The following is a 16119-nucleotide window of genomic DNA, read 5'->3' on the forward strand; positions in this document are numbered from 1 at the left end:
TTTATATATGATCCTGTATATCTGTTGCTATCTGACCATTTGTAAACTATTGATGCATATATGACTTCATGTTATATAGTTACCGGCCAGTCTTTGAATCTACCATGTTATCTTAATGCCATCCTGAGCTGTTTTATATAGGGATATGTATATGTATTCATGCATTCATTTATTGCTTTACTCCTTGTAGGACGAGTATTACCTATTACTACCAATAGGTGGCGCTGTAGAGTAAAAGTCCTCTTTCTTTCTGAAGAGGCAATTTGCATATTATTTTCCCAGAGGAGCATTGCACGGCGAATAAGCCTCCTTACCTTGACAAGCCACAGCTGGCATGTCACTCTCCGCAAGGAGAAACCTTACTTCTTAGATCCTTGTAGGACAGTGATCCACATCTATTTAAAACTAGCTGAAGAGCTCGGCATTGCCTGGGCATAGTAACCAACTGTGGTTAGTTATAACAAATTATAATGATTATATTGCACATAAAAACCGTGCATCTAATCCTATCCTGTGTGATACTGTCTGCTGAGCTGTGTATCTAATCCTATCCTGCATGATACTGACTGCTGACCTGTGTATCTATTCCTATCCTGTGTGATACTGACTGCTGAGCTGTGTATCTAATCCTATCCTGTGTGATACTGACTCCTGAGCTGTGTATCTAATCCTATCCTGTGTGATACTGACTGCTGAGCTGTGTATCTAATCCTATCCTGTGTGATAGTCTGCTCAGCTGTGTATCTAATCCTATCCTGTGTGATACTGACTGCTAAACCGAGTATCTAATCATATCCTGTGTGATACTGTCTGCTGAGCCGTGTATCTAATCCTATCCTGTGTGATACTGACTGCTGAGCTGTGTATCTAATCCTATCCTGTGTGATACTGACTGCTAAGCTGTGTATCTAATCCTATCCTGTGTGATACTGACTGCTGAGCTGTGTATCTAATCCTATCCTGTGTGATACTGTCTGCTGAGCCATGTATCTAATCCTATCCTGTGTGATACTGTCTGCTGAGCTGTGTGTCTAATCCTCTCCTGTGTGATACAGACTGCTGAGCTGTGTATCTAACCCTATCCTGTGTGATACAGGGCTCCCCCTGCAGTCTGTGTCAGAGGGTGGTCTGTGTTGGCACGGTAATAAATTGTGTTATTTCCAGCTTTACAGAAGGACGATAGCACCATAGAAAAGATAAGAAAAATAGGCCTCAGTTACCACAACTGTCTATAAAGAAAACTGTTGCTGATAGCGACCAATCACAGATCATTTTTCATCTTTTAAACAGCTCTGGGACAGCGTGGCGAGTTTTGAGTGGCGACTTTTGTGTTTGGACTTTTATGTGGCGAGGTTGGTGTATGTATGGTGAAATGTGTGCTGAGGGTGGTATATGTGGTGAAGCACGTGGTAGTGTGTGGCGCATTTTGTGTGTGTTCATATCCCCGTGTGTGGTGAGTATCCCATGTCAGGGCCCCACCTTAGCAACTGTACGGTATATACTCTTTGGCGCCATCGCTCTCATTCTTTAAGTCCCCCTTGTTCTCATCTGGCAGCTGTCAATTTGCCTCCAAAACTTTTCCTTTCACTTTTTCCCCATTATGTAGATAGGGGCAAAATTGTTTGGAGAATTGGAACACATGGGGTTAAAATTTCGCCTCACAACATAGCCTAGGACGCTCTCGGGGTCCAGACGTGTGACTGTGCAAAATTTTGTGGCTGTAGCTGCGACGGTGCAGATGCCAATCCCGGACATACACACATACACACACATTGAGCTTTATATATTAGATTGCTATATTATTTTGTTGCATCTCTTACAGCTCATTTTCTATTAATCTAGAGACAGATTTGGAGATATCTAGTTATAAATCTACTTCCTTTATATACAATACCAGATATATGGGTTCTCAGACCCCATTATATTGCTTATTTAAACCAACCATTACTGTGCAATGTTTGCTTCACTCTATAGAGTTGTATATCCGCTGGGGCATAGGATTATTCTGTCACATCTTCCTTTTCTTAATTGCAAGTATTTTTAATCGTCTTCTGCTATATTCTAAATAAAGATCAAATGTCATTACTTATTTGGCAATTTGTGCTTCCCTTTATTCAATTATGTCGTAAATAAAAAAATAAATATAGTTGTAAAAAAATAACTTACATTTTTTTTCCATCAGATTCACAAAAAAAATGGAGACGTCAAAAAACTCACTACATACCTAGATTCAGCGGGTGAAATAACATTTGAACATGTCACCAAATTTCTAAGTAAATTTATTCTAAAGGTGCTATAGACATGAAATTCTCCACCAGATATCAGTAACAACCCATCCAATTTCACGCAGGCAAAGAAATTAAGCCACAGATGTCCATAAATTAAGTTATGTGTAATAATAAGAAATGACACAGGGACAAAGCTATTGAAATCACTGGACCTTAATTAATGCTTCATATAAAAGTCTTTGTTGGTGATGTCAGCTTCAAGACTCCTCCTGTATGGAGAAACTAGTCGCAGGCATTGCTCAGGTGTGATTTTGGCTCATTCCTCCACACAAACACTCTTCAGATCCTGAAGGTCCCGTAGGCTCCTTTTATTAACTCTGACCTTTCTGTACGTCAATAAATTTTATATTGAATTCAAGTGAGATGATCGGCTCGGCCATCCTAGCAACTTAATTGTATTTCTCTGAAACCAAATAATAGTTTGCTGCGTGTTTGGGATTATTGTTTTGCTGAAATGTCTACCCTTGTTTCATCTTCATCATCCTGGTAGATACAGTAGCTGCAGATTTTTGTCAAGATTGTCTCAATACATTTGTCCATACATCCTTCAATAATATGAATTTTGACAGTGTCATATGCTGAAAAATAGCCCCACATCATGATGTTCCCACCTCCAAACTTGTTTTTGGGATTATATGCAGTGCCTTTTGGTCTCCAATTATGGTGAATATAATGGCATCCAAAACTTTACATTTTGGTCTCATCTGACCAGACTATATTCTACCAGTATTTCACAGGCTTGTTTAAATGTTGTTGAGCAAACTTGAACCGCGCTTGATGATGCTTTATGTTCAGCAATAGAGTCTTGCATGGTGAGTGTGCAAACAGGCTGACACTGAATCACTTCTAATGGACAAACTGTGAGTCAGGGTAGTCAAGGAGTCCGAGTTCATAAGCCAGGATGATACGTCATAAACATAGGGATGAGACAAAGGTGTGATCAGCGAAAATGAGGATGAGTGACCTCATGGAGATAAACATCCAACACTGCGGAGACACCATCACATGTTTCTCAACGCAGTAATTCTAGAGCAATGCCCCCATCCCTTATGGTAAATATGCAAAAACATGTAAATCAACAGCCGCGGAGACACCATCACATGTTTCTCAACGCAAGCAATGACTAGCCATGTCTTTCACCGGGAAGGAACAACCACGGGAAGGGCAGTCTCCAATGAAGGAAACCACCTATGCCTAGTGTTGAGCGATACCGTTCGATACCCAAAAATATCGTATTGGATGGTATCGCCCGATACGAAAAAAATATCGGGTATCGCCGATTCCGATACCAGAAGTCCCATTCAAGTCAATGGGACTTCCGGTATCGGAATTAAAAAAGGCCTTTATTTCCTTGTTGGCTAATTCTACATAATTGAAAACAAATAAGAATCATGTAGAATGTATTGTGGGAGGTGGAGGAGACATTAAAAGCATAGTGGTTTATTCAAATCACATGGCATAGCATTAATTCCAATTTTTTTTTTCAAGACGTTCGGAGTTAAAAAGATATTGACTATGTTAACCTTTTTATATTTAGTCAGATATGTATGTTTCGCAACTTCCATGCTCTTCACCTTCTTTTGTACTTCTCCCACACTTTCTCCTTCATGATCCGCAGCAGTAGCATTTTTTTCATCAACTTTTTCTTCACCTTATTCATCTTCTTCTTCTTCACCTTCTTCCCATTAATTTTTTTTTTCCATTCTTCATATTCTTCTTATTCAGATATTATTAATTTTCATATGCTATTTCTTCATCTTCTTCCTATTCTTCTTTTTCTTCATTTTCTTATGGTGACAGGCATTCCTGTAGTACTTATCTATAAAAGTTATAAGATTACACCTTACGTTCTGCCTGTCTCAAAAGATTTACAACAGGATTTGTCCGCGTTCAGTTTGGCCTGCAGCAGCAGGCATTTTCCAGGGGCACCACGAGGAGGAACAGACTCACCCCCATTTACTGCTTAGTCTTCTTCTGCTTATAATTTTGATTTCTTCTATGCTGATTTTTTGTCTTATGCTTAATGTTCTTCTGCTTTCTGTTCTTCTGCTTTTGCTTCTTCTGCTTCTTGTTCTTCTGTCTTTTGTTCTGTATCTTGGTGGTTGTCTTCATGTTCTTTGTCCTCTTGGTCTTATTATTTAGGGTCATATTTCTGGTCTTCTTTGGTGTGGTCTTCAGGGTCGTCATCATCAGGGTCATCGTCATGGAGATCAATAAGGATTACCAAAGACAATTTCAAAAAGCTTGATCTTGGAAATGTAGCAGAAGGTACAAGAAGGCTGAGAAACTGGCGAGAACCAGCAGACAGTGCTGGCACCCGGATGGGTAGCAGAAGGAACAAGAGCCAATGGCACTACCGAGGACCAACTGACGGTGCTGGACCACGGTTACTAAGCAGAAGGTACCTGTGCTAAAAAGCACTACCAAGGACCAGCTGACGGTGCTGGACTTCGGATACCGAGATGGAGGCACCTAGGCCAAAGGCTCTGGCGAGAACCAGCAGACAGTGCTGGAACCCGGGTGGGTAGCAGAAGGTACCCATTGAAAGCAAAGTAGCCAGGCCGCAAGCCGGCCGCAGTTACCGAAACCCACAGTCCTACAGGGGGTCCATGTCCCATTGGCACTACACATCCAGCCTTCAGTGCCAGTTCCCGCAGCCCACATAGGAGTCACCTAAACTGCAGGCACCGTAGAGTCGGCTAACCCGGCCGCAAGACGACAGGACAACGGATTGGTGGCATAGTGACCTTGACACTACCCGGAAACAGCAGGCGTGCTGGAACCAGGCTGGGCAACAGGGAGTCCCCGTGCCAAAGACACTGCCGAGCACCAACTGGCGTTGTTGGAGCCCAGGGACAATCATGGTGTAGGCCGAGGCCTACTTGGTGGTAGTTTTAGATTGTTTGTAGGCTACAACAGACTGTCAACGTGCTCCAATTAGGCATCTGTCTCCACTCTGTTTCCAGGATTTCACGTGACCACCAACACCGCCAGTTTATGCGTACAGCAGCCGTCTGCCCAATCCACACGTGTTGCTGTGTTACTGGGATTCTGTAATGTCAGCAGATCCCCTGATGTGTGTCTGCCACTGTCTCCTGCTCTGTCCACCTTCCCACCGCTTGCAGTGGGAAGGTGGACAGCGCAGGAGACAGTGGCGGACACATATTGGGGGATCCGCTGACGTTACAGAACCCCAGTAACACAGGAACACGTGTGGAATGCGTGGACGGCAACTGTGAGCAGGAACTGGCGGTGTTGGAGGTCAGGGGAAATACTAGAGACAGAGTGGAGACAGAGGCCAAATCAGAGAATGTTTAAATCTGAAGTAGTTACAATTTGGAGGCAGCAGCAGTTTGCCCTCCACACAGCAGGGGATCAGCTGACATTACCGAACCCCACTTTCACATGAACGAGTGTGTTTTTCTGTGTGGACAGCACTTCCGAGCACCAACTAGCATTGTTGGAACCCAGGGACAATCATGGTGCAGGCCGAGGCCTACTAGGAGCCAGGTGTAAAGCTGAGGTATTTTGACTTTGGAGGGAGCAGGACACTTTGCCCTCCACACAGCAGGGGATCAGCTGACGTTACTGACCCCCACTTTCACATGAACGAGTGTGTTTTTCTGTGTGGACAGCACTTCTGAGCACCAACTAGCGTTGTTGGAGCCCAGGGAGAACCAGGGTGCAGGCCGAGGCCTACTTGCTGGCAGTTTTAGATTGTTTGTAGGCTACAACAGACTGTCAACGTGCTCCAATTAGGCATCTGTCTCCACTCTGTTTCCAGGAATTCACGTGACTACCAACACCGCCAGTTTATGCGTACAGTAGCCGTCTGCCCAATCCACACGTGTTCCTGTGTTACTGGTGTTCTGTAATGTCAGCAGATCCCCTGATGTTTGTCTGCCAATGTCTCCTGCTCTGTCCACATTCCCACCACTTGCAGTGGGAAGGTGGACAGCGCAGGAGACAGTGCCGGACACACATTGGGGGATCAGCTCACGTTACAGAACACCAGGAACACAGGAACAAGTGTGGAATGCGTGGACGGCAACTGTGAGCAGGAACTGGCGGTGTTGGAGGTCAGGGGAAATACTAGAGACAGAGTGGAGACAGAGGCCAAATCAGAGAATGTTTAAATCTGAAGTAGCTAAAATTTGGAGGCAGCAGCAGTTTGCCCTCCACACAGCAGGGGATCAGCTGACGTTACCGAACCCCACTTTCACATGAACGAGTGTGTTTTTCTGTGTGGACAGCACTTCCGAGCACCAACTGGCGTTGTCGGAGCCCAGGGAAAATGAGGTAGTAGGCCGAGGCCTACTTGGAGCCAGGTGTAAATCTGAGGTTGTTTGACTGTGGAGGGAGCAGGACACTTTGCCATACACACAGCAGGGGATCAGCTGACGTTACCGAACCCCACTTACACATGAGCGAGTGTTTTGTCTGTGCGGACAGCACTTCTGAGCACCAACTGGCGGTGTCGGAGCCCAGGGAAAATCAGGTAGTAGGCCGAGGCCTACTTGGTGGCAGTTTGCGATTGTTTCTAGACTACTACTAACTGTCAACGTACTCCAATTAGGCCCAGGGCTGCCACTAGGAATTTCGGGGCCCCATACTGGCAATTTTTCGGGGCCCCCTTGAGACTCCGCCCAGGCTCCACCCCAGCCCCGCCTCCACCCCTCGAACTCTCCACAGTCCCACTGCCCTCTCTTGGAAAAACTCTTCTTCTCACCAGTCACACATTAACAGTTCCAATCACCAGATCACACATATAGCCAGCAGCTTTTGTTTTGGTCAAAAGATTTTTTAAGCCGCCACCATAACACGGTAGACACTTTTGGACGAGCTCTACTCTACTGTAACCTATTAAATATTTGTTAAAACATGCAATACAATTTAGGTATATTTTTATTTATTTTTACATTTTTAAAATGACCAATAATATCACCACCGCACCATGACCAGACCACATATTACCACCACAGTGATCGAATAATATCACTTACAAGGAACAAATACCACCGCACCATGACCAGACCACATATTACCACCACGGTGATCGAATAATATCACATACAAGGAACAAATACCACCGCACCATGACCAGACCACATATTACCACCACAAATTGACCAAATAGCACATACAAGGGACTAATACCACAACACCATGTCCAGACTACATATTACCACCACAGTGACGGAATAATACCACATGCAAGGAACAAATACCGCTACACCATGTCCAGACCACCACAAAGTGACCAAATAATAGCGCATACAAGGAAAAAATACCGCAACACCATGTCCAAACCACATATTACCACCACATAATGAATGAATACTACAATACTGATCAGTAATAAAAAAAACACAATACTATCACCATAAGTGCCATTATACACAGGATATCTCTACTCAGTATGCAGTGTGTGCGCACAGGTAATACAGTGATCAATGACATTATACACAGGAGCTCTGTATATAATGTACAGGTAATACAGTGATCACTGGTTTCATTATACACAGGAGCTCTGTATATAGTGCCAGTGTACAGGTAATACAGTGATCACTGGTGACATTATGCACAGGACCTCTGTATATAGTATACAGTGTATAGGTAACACACTTACTCACCAGTGACGTCTCTAGGTGAAGTCCTTCATCTTTGCTTTTCATCTTTCATCCAGAACAGACCGCCATCACGTCTTCCAGCCAGGGCTCATCTCTGCAGGAAATAACACAGTTATCTAGAGCACCGCTTGCAGAACAAATTACTTATTTTTTCCCAACTTCTACATTACACCACATGAAGAAAAAAAGGTGACATAGTGGTCCTGTTACTGTGCAGAGGGACGCCTCCCCATTTAAAACAGTATACGCAAAAAATAAAATAAATACATCACTGCAGTAAAAATATCCCTTAATTAGCCCCTATGGTAATATCCCCCATCCCAGCCCCCATGCGTCTCATTCCTGGCTTCAGCCATATGTTCTCCCATCCCACCCTCATGAGTATCCATTCTTCCCCATATGATCTCCCCATCCTGCCTCATCTGTCTCCATTGTATCTGACAAAAAGGATAGGAAAACAGCTAAGCTGCAGGTGGAGACAGTAAACATGCTGGTACTGTTCACCATAATCTGTGCTGCCTAAAAGGAGAGGACTACGGCTGGACTGCAGGTGGAGACAGTTAACATGCTGGTTCTGGTCAGCACAGTCTATGCTGACTAAAAGGATAGGACTACGGGCTGAACTGCAGGTGGAGACAGTCAACATGCTGGTATTGGTCAGCACAGTCTATGCTGACTAAAAGGATAGGACTACGGGCTGAGCTGCAGGTGAAGACAGTCAACATGCTGGTATTGGTCAGCACAGTCTATGCTGACTAAAAGGATAGGACTACTGGCTGAGCTGCAGGTGGAGACAGTCAACATGCTGATACTGGTCAGCACAGTCTATGCTGACTAAAAGGATAGGACTACAGGCTGAGCTACAGGTGGAGACAGTCAACATGCTGGCTCACCCCATCAGCCCCCTGACTCACTCCATTATCAACTGGGCCTCCTAGCTCCCTCCATCATCAACCGGACCCTTATGTCCCCCACGAACAGCCGGGCCCCTGGCTCCCCCACAAGACCCCCACGAACAGCTGGGCCCCTGGGTCCCCCACGAACAGCTGGGCCCCTTGGTCCCCCATGAACAGCTGGGCCCCTGGGTCCCCACAGAACCTCCATGAATAGCCGGGCCCCTGGGTCCTCCACGAACAGCCGGGCCCCTGGGTCCCCCACGAACAGCCAGGCCCCTGGGTCCCCCATGAACAGCTGGGCCCCTGGGTCTCCAACGAACAGCTGGGCCCCTGGCTCCCCACAGGACCCACACCAACAGCCAGGCCCCTGGGTCCCCCACCAACAGCTGGACCCCTGGATTCCCCATCAACAGCCGGGCCCCTAGGTCCCCCACCAACAGCCGGGCCCCTGGGTACCCACACGACCCCCATGAACAGCCGGGCCCCTGGGTCCCCAAAGGACCCCCACGAACAGCCGGGCCCCTGGGTCCCCCACAAACAGCCAGGCCCCTGGCTCCCCACAGGACCCCACAAACAGCCGGGCCCCTGGGTCCCCCATGAACAGCTGGGCCCCTGGGTCCCCCACCAACAGCCAGGCCCCTTGGTCCCACACCAACAGCCGGGCCCCTCGGTCCCATACCAACAGCTGGGCCCCTGGGTCCCCCACCAACAGCTGGGCCCCTGTGTCCTCACAGGAACCCCATGAACAGCCAGGCCCTGGGTCCTCCACAGGACCCCCATGAACATGCCAGCTGGGCCCCTGGCTCCCCACAGGACCCCCCCATCCCCACAGCCAGGCCCCTGGCTCCCTGACCCCCATGATCAGACCAGACGACCACCGGGCCCCGGGCCCCCAGATTCCCCATGATCAGCCGCCAGGCCCCCCAACAGACAGAGACATAAAAAGAATACTCACCTTACCTGCTCGCTCACCGGGCACAGCCTCGCCGTCCACCGCACCGTCAGACCGACTCCACGTGCACACCGCTCTCCTTCTTGCTCAGGAATGAGGAAGTGAAGAGCAGCGTGTGATGTCACGTGAGCCCGGGGGCGGTGCTGGACCATGGTGCACTGGGGGGAGGGAGAGAGGAGGAGGAGCCAGGCGCTATGCCGATGTCCTTCCCTGACAGTGAAGAAGAAGCCAGGGCAGGCTGAGGGGGGTGTGGGCGGGCCCGGGACGCTTAACAAATTGTAGGGGGGGCCCGGCCGGCTGGGACCCGAGCGGCGAGCGCAGACCGGGTTGCTAGCGACGCGCCCAGCGTGCTCAGGCGCCGCCGGGCCCGGGCGGGCCCCCCTAATGACGGGGCCCCATACAACTGTAATGCCTGTCATGCCCTGATGGCGGCCCTGATTAGGCCTCTGTCTTCACTCTGTTTCGAGTATTTCCTCTGGCTTCCAACCACGCCAGTTGCTGCTCTGAAATGCCGTCTGCACAACCCACACTTGTTCCTGTGTTACTGGGGTTCTGTAACAGCAACTTCTCCCTAGAGGTGAGTCAGGCAATGTCTCCTGCTCTGTCCACATTTCCACTACAAGTAGTGGGAATGTAGACAAAGCAGTAGACATTGCCGTGCTCAACTCTGGAGATGAGCAGATGTTACAGGACCCAGGTACCACAGGAACAAGTGTGGATTGTGCAGACGGCACTTGAGAGCAGAAACAGGCGGTGTTGTAGGCCGGAGGAAATACTCAAAACAGAGTGGAGACAGAGGGCAAATCAGAGAACATATTAAATCAGAGGTAGTCAGAAGTTGTAGGCAGCAGGAGAGTTTGCCGTACACACAGCAGGGGATCAGCTGACGTTACCGAACCCCACTTACACATGAGCGAGTGTTTTGTCTGTGCGGACAGCACTTCTGAGCACCAACTGGCGTTGTCGGAGCCCAGGGAAAATGAGGTAGTAGGCCGAGGCCTACTTGGAGCCAGGTGTAAATCTGAGGTTGTTTGACTGTGGAGGGAGCAGGACACTTTGCCATACACACAGCAGGGGATCAGCTGACGTTACCGAACCCCACTTACACATGAGCGAGTGCTTTGTCTGTGCGGACAGCACTTCTGAGCACCAATTGGCGGTGTCGGAGCCCAGGGAAAATCAGGTAGTAGGCCGAGGCCTACTTGGTGGCAGTTTGCGATTGTTTCTAGACTACTACTAACTGTCAAGGTACTCCAATTAGGCCTCTGTCTTCATTCTGTTTCGAGTATTTCCTCTGGCTTCCAACCACGCCAGTTGCTGCTCTGAAATGCCGTCTGCACAACCCACACTTGTTCCTGTGTTACTGGAGTTCTGTAACAGCAGCTTCTCCCTAGAGGTGAGTCAGGCAATGTCTCCTGCTCTGTCCACATTTCCACTACAAGTAGTGGGAATGTAGACAAAGCAGGAGACATTGCCGTGCTCAACTCTGGAGATGAGCAGATGTTACAGGACCCAGGTACCACAGGAACAAGTGTGGATTGTGCAGACAGCACTTGAGAGCAGAAACAGGCGGTGTTGTAGGCCGGAGGAAATACTCAAAACAGAGTGGAGACAGAGGGCAAATCAGAGAACATATTAAATCAGAGGTAGTCAGAAGTGGTAGGCAGCAGGAGAGTTTGCCGTACACACAGCAGGGGATCAGGTGACGTTACCGAACCCCACTTACACATGAGCGAGTGTTTTGTCTGTGCGGACAGCACTTCTGAGCAACAACGGGCGTTGCTGTAGCCCAGGAAATAAAGTTCAGGTCATAGAAACATGAACACAACAGGAGACCTGGACCCTGTTGCCAGCCAATTATTTATTCTGGAAGAGGACTGGCAAATTCAGGTGAGATCCAGGCCTTGTTCATTTTCACAAAAGTAAGTCGGTCAACATTATCGGCGGATAGTCACGTGCGACGGTCTGTTACCACACCACCTGCAGCACTAAAGACACGTTCCGATAATACACTGGCAGCAGGGCAAGCCAGCACCTCCAATGCATACTGGCTAAGCTCTGGCCATGTATCCAGCTTAGAGACCCAATACTTGAACGGGGAAGAGCCGTCTGGGAGAACACTAACAGGGCACGACAAGTAGTCTGTCACCATCTGACGGAAACGTTGCCTCCTGCTGACTGGAGCCGTCTGTGATGGTGTAGCCGTTTGTGGCGGTCCCACAAAACTTTTCCACATTTGGGCCATACTGGCCTTGCCTTGTCCTGCGGCACTGCCTCTGCTACCTCTTTGTGCAGAGCTTCCTCCACTGCCTCTACCCACATGGCTGCTTTGAAAAGCACTACCAGCAACACTTGTGGGGGAATGGAGAACATGATGGCCTGCACAAGTGTTTCTTGGTACTCCCGCATTTTTCGTTCCCGGTTCAACTGTGGTATGAGGCTTTGTAAGTTGTCCCGGTAGCGAGGATCTAGGAGGGTGTACACCCAATAATCAGCCGTGTGGAGAATGTTGGCGATGCGGCGGTCATTTAACAAGCACTGCAGCATGAAATCAACCATGTGCTGCAGACTGCCAACTGGACGGGAAACGCTGTCCCCAGCTTGAGGCAGCATCTCTGCCTGCTCAGCATCACCCCACCCTCGCTGTACACACTGACTACTAGAGCCTTGTGTACCTCCCTCCTCTGGAGAGATGTGTTCCTCCTCCTCCATTGACTCCTCGTCATCCTCCTCACTAAGTGTCCCCTGCCTGGGCCTTTGTGTGGAAGCACGTTGCGCAGACTTGCCAGAAGCAGATGGCATTTCTGACTGCTCATCCTCGACCTCTTCAAAAACCTCCTCACTTAGTGCTTGCAAGGTTTTTGAAGCAGACAGATGAGGGGGACAGTCATGCTGATTAGTGCATCATCTGCACTGGCCATCCGTGTGGAGTCATCGAAGGCACGCAAAACTTGGCAGATGTCCCTCATAGTGGCCCACTCAGTGGTGGTGAAGTGTGTCCGGCGCACAGTGCGACTTGTTTGCGCCTGATGCAGCTGGTACTCCATTACTGCTGCCTGCAGCTCACACAACCGCTCAAACACATGTAACGTTGAATTCCACCTGGCGGGGAGGTCACATATGATGCGATGTTCTGGCAGGCAGAATCAGCGTTGCAGAGATGCAATGCACGATCTTGCCATGCTGGAACGCCGAAAGTGAGCACACTCTAGGCGAACCTTGTTCAGCAGTGCATCAAGATCCGGATAGTCCCTCAGAAAGCTCTGCACGACCAAATTGAGCACGTGTGCCAGACATGGTATGTGAGTGAGGTTGCCTAGGCCCAGAGCTGCCACTAGATTTCGGCCATTGTCACTCACTACCAAACCTGGCTGGAGATTCGCTGGTACAAACCACACATCGCTCTCCTGCTTGATGGCATTCCAGAGCTCCTGTGCTGTGTGGCTCCGATTCCCCAAAGAAATTAATTTAAGGACGGCCTGTTGACGTTTGGCCACACCTGTGCTCATATCTGGCCTAACAGGCTCACGCAGTGCTGATTCCGAGGAACTAGAGTAGGAGGAGGACTCAATATGTACAGACTGCATTCCTGCAATCCTTGGAGTTGGCAGAATACGTACAGAGCCACTCTCCAGATCTGTACCCGGCTCCACAACATTGACCCAATGGGCAGTGAGGGAAAGGTATCCTCCCTGTCCATGGCTACTGGTCCACGCATCGGTGGTCAGGTGGACCTTGCTACTGACGGCATTTATAGCGCATTTTTAATTTTTCCCTCCACATGCTTTTGCAGGGCAGGGACAGCTTGCCTGCTGAAATAAAAGCGGCTGGGCACATTGTATTGTGGAACTGCCAATGACATAAAGTTCCGGAAGGTGTCAGTCTCCACCAGCCTGAATGACAGCATCTCAAGGGCCAGTAGTTTGGCAATGCCGGCATTCAGAGCCAGTGCTCTGGGATGGTTTGCCGAGTATGGCCGCTTTTTCTCCCATGCCTGTGCTACCGATTGCTGGTGAGTGGCCTGGGAGTGTGCTGATGACTGCGAACGTGGTTCAGTGGGTGGAATTTCACTGGGTATCTGGACAACAGTGGCAGTGGTTCTTCCATGGCATTCCAGTGAGGAAGCCGAACCAGCTGTGTGTGAGCTGGAGGAAGAGGCCCCAACACGAGCTGAAGAGGTGGTAGGTGCTGCTGAAGGTTGGCCTACATCTTCAGTGTGTCTGTGTAACTCCACCTTGTGCTTGGTACGCACATGTTTCCACATATTTGTGGTATTGAGGTTGGTCACATTTTTCCCTCGTTTCACTTTCTGATGACACAGCTTGCATTTGACAAAGCAAATGTCATCTGCAACTGTGTCAAAAAAAGACCACGCACTGCAAGTCCTGGGAGCACCCGTTTTGTGTTTTGGAAGAGGATTGCTCCTCACGGGTGCCAAAGTGGAGGCTACAGGCAACCAAGTCTGCCCCCGCCCTCTCCCTCCTCTTTTGGCCGTTCGGGGAATCTCTTCCTCAGAGCTGCTCCCACCACCTTCCTGTGGCTGATGCCATGATGGGTCAAGGACCTCATCATCTCCACTCCCCTCTTCAAGCACCGGCTGGTCCTGGGTTGTCTCGCCAGCACCGTACGCACCAGAAATTGGCAACTGAGTCTCATCATCATGTGATGCATACTGAGGTGTGCTGACCATAGGCACTGGCCCACCCGTCTCTTCAGATTCAGAGGGACAAAGCAGTTGCGCATCACTGCATACTCCCTCTTCTTCACGCTCTAGAATGCTGCTTGGCTGGCCACCTCTTTCCAAGCCAACAGATTCTGAGAACAGAAGTAAAGATTAAGATGGCTCCTGTCCAGGGCTCTCAGACTGCCTGGGCAATTTGGCAGGTGGTGAAGAGACAGATGGTTGCTATTCAGTGCTCTGGCCTTGGGAGGATGCGGAAGTCATTGAAGTGGATGCGTTAGCAGCCATCCATCCGACAACGGCTTCAATTTGTTCGTCACGCAGCAGTGGGGTACGGTGAGGTCCTACAAAGCTGCGCATGAAGGACTGTTGCCTGGTAAAAGTGGGGGATGCCGGGTCACTGGTGGCCGCAGCAGACACCGAATCCCCACGTCCTCTCCCTGCTGAATCCCCCCGTCCTCTCCCTGCTGAAACTCCACGGCCACGACCACGTGCCTTACTCCCTGCCTTCTTCATCTTGGTAGACTGATAAAGATAGGCAGAAAAGTAAAAAAGGGGTGGCTTAGTGTTCTTATTCCTGAACACCTGCTAACCAGTATAAGAAACACTAATTTGGCTAAGAGTGTGTGTACTACACTTTAATATGATCTAATGTGGCCTAGACAACTGTAAAGTGGAGTGTTTGGTGAACTTTATTTCCTTTTTTTTGGGTGGGGGGAAAGGAAAGGATTTGACCAAAGTTTGAAAGCTATAGTATCACAAACTTTTTGGAGCGATTACAATGCAGGAAGCTAACCTACAATGCAATTGATAAGGCTCCAAAAAATAGGGTGATACTAGACTGGCTGGCCCTGAAGGGCACAAGCTAGCAAAAAGGCTCCTCTATCTAATCCTATATAGTGTTTGCAACCAACCAATGACAATGGATGTGGTTGGAAGCACACTAATATAGGAGCAAAAATCTGGCTAAATTAGCTGCAAAAAAAGGACTATGTATGAGGCAGTGACGCACGCTGAGCGGACTACAGCTAGCGGTGGCTGTAGAACACACTGCAACGTGAGCTGCACTCACACACAGAGAGACCTATCAGACAGCCAAAAACAGTGCAGAGAAATGGGCTATAGCACTGAAAGGCTGCTGAAAGGCTCCGCTGTCCACTCCTTTAGTGTTTGCAACCAACGTATATGGATACGTATGGAAGCACACTATACAGGAGAAAAAAAAAGCAGCAATAAAAGAAAAATGTGTATGAGGCAGAGACACACGCTGGCCGGCCTACAAGCAGACGTGCCTGCAGGACACACTACACAGCGTGGGTCTGCACTCACACAGCCCTTGCAGACAGCTGTGAAAACAGCGCTGCTATGGAAAAGCAAGCTACAGTGGTGGTTTATGTAGCCTGGGTTAAGCACTATATGTTTTGTGGAATAGCTATTTCTAACTGTCCCTCACAGTCTTCAACAGCAGCCTGTCCCTAACTGAATTCACAGCAGAGTGACCAGAAATGGCGGCTGCAGCGCTTTTTATAGTGCATCATGATATCATTTCAGCAGCCAATCACAGCCATGCCAGTAGTTAACATGCCTACATGCCTAACAGGATATGCCCAAACTTCTGAGGATCCCCATTGGCTGAATCAAATCGAGCGGGCTCCTAGCATTATGGGAACTT

The sequence above is a fragment of the Dendrobates tinctorius genome, unplaced genomic scaffold (assembly GCF_039654945.1).
Source record: "Dendrobates tinctorius isolate UK_male_01 unplaced genomic scaffold, ASM3965494v1 ptg000021l, whole genome shotgun sequence".
In the NCBI taxonomy this organism is placed as follows: domain Eukaryota; kingdom Metazoa; phylum Chordata; class Amphibia; order Anura; family Dendrobatidae; genus Dendrobates; species Dendrobates tinctorius.